Source organism: Rana temporaria, chromosome 2 (genome assembly GCF_905171775.1).
Source record: "Rana temporaria chromosome 2, aRanTem1.1, whole genome shotgun sequence".
Taxonomy (NCBI): domain Eukaryota; kingdom Metazoa; phylum Chordata; class Amphibia; order Anura; family Ranidae; genus Rana; species Rana temporaria.
Window position 1 is genome coordinate 7,329,977 of NC_053490.1, and position 6,000 is coordinate 7,335,976.

Consider the following 6,000-nt stretch of genomic DNA (forward strand, 5'->3'; position numbering starts at 1 on the left):
CATAGCCCCCATCAACCATGGTTGATGGGGGCAGTTTTTGACAGGGCAGTTTTTGATGGGGCAATAGGATGGTGCAATAGGATGGGGCAGTTTTTGATGGGGCCCCGGATCGAATTGGATCGACACACTGTTTGATCACATTTACATCTCATGGGGCACTGTCTCCAGTCAGGAGTATTGATGGAGGCAAGAACATGTCACACAATTTCCCCAGAAATGTTATCTTTTCTAGTTTTCTCTATGTTGCTCTTACCTCAGCAGTTGTTTAGCAAGATTTACGACTGTACTGCCCAATACGTAGATAGCTGCTAGATGTTGAATTTACAGACCCGCAATAGGAACAGTGATCTGTTATACATGGAGCATGAATATAAAAATGTGAACAACTTTCAGGTGAGCATTACAATAAGGGAGAGGAAATTCCAAAATGTCTGTAGAAGCTAAGAGATTTTGGCAAAGTTTAACTTTTTTGCGGAAGTAAATAGAGAAGGCTAAAATATTCACTTGCGTCCCGGAGCCTCTTACTCCTTTACTGCCCCTTGGGCCCCACAGCATTTGTTTCATTTTGGAAATTCCTTGGTTCCGCACATTATATACAGGTGTGAGGGAACTGACATATATACAGGTGTGAGGGAACTGACATATATACAGGTGTAGGGGGCTGACATATATATATACAGGTGTGAGGGGGCTGACATATATACAGGTGTGAGGGGGGCTGACATATATACAAGTGTGAGGGAACTGACATATATACAGGTGTGAGGGAACTGACATATATACAGGTGTGAGGGAACTGACATATATACAGGTGTGAGGGAACTGACATATATACAGGTGTGAGGGAACTGACATATATACAGGTGTGAGGGAACTGACATATATACAGGTGTGAGGGAACTGACATATATACAGGTGTGAGGGAACTGACATATATACAGGTGTGAGGGGGGCTGACATATTTACAGGTGTGAGGGGGCTGACATATATACAGGTGTGAGGGAACTGACATATATACAGGTGTAGGGGGCTGACATATTTACAGGTGTGAGGGGGCTGACATATATACAGGTGTGAGGGAACTGACATATATACAGGTGTGAGGGGGCTGACATATATACAGGTGTGAGGGAACTGACATATATACAGGTGTGAGGGAACTGACATATATACAGGTGTGAGGGAACTGACATATATACAGGTGTGAGGGGGCTTACATATACACAGGTGTGAGGGGGGCTGACATATATACATGTGTGAGGGAACTGACATATATACAGGTGTGAGGGAACTGACATATATACAGGTGTAGGGGGCTGACATATATACAGGTGTGAGGGGGGCTGACATATATACAGGTGTGAGGGGGGCTGACATATATACAGGTGTGAGGGAACTGACATATACACAGGTGTGAGGGGGGCTGACATATATACAGGTGTAGGGGGCTGACATATATACAGGTGTGAGGGGGGCTGACATATATACAGGTGTGAGGGAACTGACATATACACAGGTGTGAGGGGGGCTGACATATATACAGGTGTAGGGGGCTGACATATATACAGGTGTGAGGGGGGCTGACATATATACAGGTGTGAGGGGGGCTGACATATATACAGGTGTGAGGGGGGCTGACATATATACAGGTGTGAGGGGGGCTGACATATATACAGGTGTAGGGGCTGACATATATAAAGGTGTGAGGGGGGCTGACATATATACAGGTGTGAGGGGGGCTGACATATATACAGGTGTGAGGGAACTGACATATATACAGGTGTGAGGGAACTGACATATATACAGGTGTAGGGGGCTGACATATATACAGGTGTGAGGGGGGCTGACATATATACAGGTGTGAGGGGGGCTGACATATATACAGGTGTGAGGGGGGCTGACATATATACAGGTGTGAGGGGGGCTGACATATATACAGGTGTAGGGGGCTGACATATATAAAGGTGTGAGGGGGGCTGACATATATACAGGTGTGAGGGGGGCTGACATATATACAGGTGTGAGGGAACTGACATATATACAGGTGTGAGGGAACTGACATATATACAGGTGTGAGGGAACTGACATATATACAGGTGTGAGGGAACTGACATATATACAGGTGTGAGGGAACTGACATATATACAGGTGTAGGGGGCTGACATATATACAGGTGTGAGGGGGGCTGACATATATACAGGTGTGAGGGGGGCTGACATATATACAGGTGTGAGGGAACTGACATATACACAGGTGTGAGGGGGGCTGACATATATACAGGTGTGAGGGGGGCTGACATATATACAGGTGTGAGGGGGGCTGACATATATACAGGTGTGAGGGGGGCTGACATATATACAGGTGTGAGGGGGGCTGACATATATACAGGTGTGAGGGGGGCTGACATATATACAGGTGTGAGGGAACTGACATATATACAGGTGTGAGGGAACTGACATATATACAGGTGTGAAGGAACTGACATATATACAGGTGTGAGGGAACTGACATATATACAGGTGTGAGGGAACTGACATATATACAGGTGTGAGGGAACTGACATATATACAGGTGTGAGGGAACTGACATATATACAGGTGTGAGGGAACTGACATATATACAGGTGTGAGGGAACTGACATATATACAGGTGTGAGGGAACTGACATATATATATACACTGGTGTGAGGGGGGCTGAGTAAGTACAGATGGGGTGGCCGGTGTGTGCGGATTTGGTGGGATGGCCCATGGGCAGGCTCAGGGGAATGTTGGTGGTCCAAAAATATGTAGAAGAATACGTATCCGCCTAAACTGAGAAAAAAAATAGTTTTTTTATATATTTTTGGGGGATATTTATTATAGCAAAAAAAGTAAAAAATATTGCTTTTTTATTTTCAAAATTGTCGCTCTTTTTTTGTTTATAGCGCAAAAAATTAAAACCGCAGAGGTGATCAAATACCACCAAAAGAAAGCTCTATTTGTGGGGAAAAAAAGGACGTCGATTTTGTTTGGGAGCCACGTCGCATGTCGATTGTCTGTTAAAGCGACGCAGCGCCGAATCGCAAAAAGGGGCCTGGTCTTTTGCCAGCCAAATGGTCCGGGGCTGAAGTGGTTAAGGAACAATTTGTGGAGGAACCTCAAGGTGCCACATGAACCCTGGTTGAAAAAAGCTGAACTAAAGGACAGGGCAAGGGGTACAAGAGGGTTGTAATTGTGTGGGGATGATTTTTTATAGAAAGTAAAATTCGGTTTTTATGTGGAGGCGGGATGGACTTCAGGGATTGGCTCAAAGTGGACAGAGTAGGTGATGTGTGGTACTGACCCTCCATGATTGGAAAAGCTGGGATCCAATGAGTCCAGCTTTAAAACGGGCGTAAAAGCCAAACTTTGTTTTAAAGTTTTAGCTAGCCTGGGGAAGAGTTAGACTCTCTGGGCTAGATTCACGTAGCTGCGCCCATTCGTACGGCGGCGCAGTGTATTGTATTTACGCTGCGCCGCCGTAAGTTTGAGAGGCAAGTGCTGTATTCACAAAGCACTTGCCTCCTAACTTACGGCGGCGTAGCGTAAATGGGGCCGGCGTAAGCACGCCTAATTCAAATGTGGAAGGGGGGGGGCGTGTTTTATGCTAATGTGTGATGACCTGACGTGATTGACGTGTTTTCCGAACGGCGCATGCGCCGTCCGTGTACATATCCCCGTGTGCATTGCTCCCAAGTACGCCGCAACGACGTATTGGTTTCGACGTGAACGTAAATTACGTCCAGCCCTATTCGCGAATGACTTACGCAAACGACGTAAAAAATTTAAATTTCGAAGCGGGGACGACTTCCATACTTAACATTGGCTGCGCCTCCTAATAGCAGGAGCAACGTTACGCCGAAAAAGCCTAACGTAAACGACGTAAATAAATTGCGCCGGCCGTACGTACGTTTGTGAATCGGCGTATCTAGGTAATTTGCATATACTCCGCCAAAAACAACGGAAGCGCCCCTAGCGGCCAACGTAATATTGCACACAATTATACGCCGCCGCATTCAAGTTACGTCGGCGGAGGATGTCTATTTTTTGAGCCTATCTGCCTTTGAGAATCGGCGTAACGATACGCCGGCGCAGATTTGAAATTACGGCGGCGTATCTGGAGATACGATGCCGTAATAGCTACTTGAATCTAGCCCTCTGATGTTTTCATTTGTTCTGGTGACCATTGTCTGCAAGACAAAATGTGTGAGGTGGTTTCTCACAATATAAAGCTCTTCGCTGTACGATTTATAGTTTTTAAAATACAACCGTTTGAAGAATGACGAGTATTCAGGAGGGGCAAAAAACTGTGGTCTGTGCTTAGAGCCTGCATATAAACATTGGTTTCCTGGGAAACGCTGAGGTGAATTCTAGCTCCTCCCACACAACGCTGAGGGGAATTGGTTCTGTTTTTTTGGCTCTGCGTAACTTCTGCATACTAGCATACTTTGCATATACCAACCATTCATAGCAACCAGTCCATAGAAATCGTCAATAGCAACCAGTCCATAGCAACCAATCAATAGCAACCAGTCCATCGCAACCCTCCATAACAGCCAGTCCATAGCAACCAGTCAATCGCAATCAGTCCATCGCAAACTGTCAATAGCAACCAGTCCATAGCAACCAGTTCAAAGCAATCTATAGCAACCAGTCCATCGGTACCAGTCCATAGTAACCGTCCATAGCAACTAGTCCATAGCAACATCCATAGCAACCAGTCCAAAGCAATCTAAACGCTGAGGTGAATTCTAGCTCCTCCCACACAACGCTAAGGGGAATTGGCTCTGTTTTTTTGGCTCTGCGTAACTTCTGCATACTAGCATACTCTGCATATACCAACCATCCATAGCAACCAGTCCATAGAAATCGTCAATAGCAACCAGTCCCTAGCAACCAATCCATAGCAACCGTCCATAGCTACCAGTCCATAGCAACCCTCCATATCAACCAGTCCATTGCAACCCTCCATAACAGCCAGTCCATAGCAACCAGTCCATAGTAACCAGTCCATAGCAACCAGTCCATAGCAACATCCATAGCAACCAGTCCAAAGCAATCTAAACGCTGAGGTGAATTCTAGCTCCTCCCACACAACGCTGAGGGGAATTGGCTCTGTTTTTTGGCTCTGCGTAACTTCTGCATACTAGCATACTCTGCATATACCAACCATCCATAGCAACCAGTCCATAGAAACAGTCAAGAGCAACCAGTCCCTAGCAACCAATCAATAGCAACCAGTCCATAGCAACCGTCCATAGCTACCAGTCCATAGCAACCCTCCATATCAACCAGTCCATATCAACCCTCCATAACAGCCAGTCTATAGCAACCAGTCCATAGCAACCATCAATAGCAACCAGTCAATAGCAATCTATAGCAACCAGTCCATAGCAACCCTCCATAGCAACCAGTCCATCGGTACCAGTCCATAGCAACCAGTCCAAAGCAATCTATAGCAACCAGTCCATAGCAACCCTCCATAGCAACCAGTCCATAGGAACCAGTCCATCGGAACCAGTCCATCGCAACCCTCCATAGCAACCAGTCCATAGTAACCGTCCATACCAACCAGTCCATAGCAACCAGTCCATAGCCCCCATCAACCATGGTTGATGGGGGCAGTTTTTGACAGGGCAGTTTTTGATGGGGCAATAGGATGGTGCAATAGGATGGGGCAGTTTTTGATGGGGCAATGGATCGAATTGGATCGACACACTGTTGGATCACATTTACATCTCATGGGGCACTGTCTCCAGTCAGGAGTATTGATGGAGGCAAGAACATGTCACACAATTTCCCCAGAAATGTTATCTTTTCTAGTTTTCTCTATGTTGCTCTTACCTCAGCAGTTGTTTAGCAAGATTTACGACTGTACTGCCCGATACATAGATAGCTGCTAGATGTTGAATTTACAGACCCGCAATAGGAACAGTGATCTGTTATACATGGAGCATGAAGATAAAAATGTGAACAACTTTCA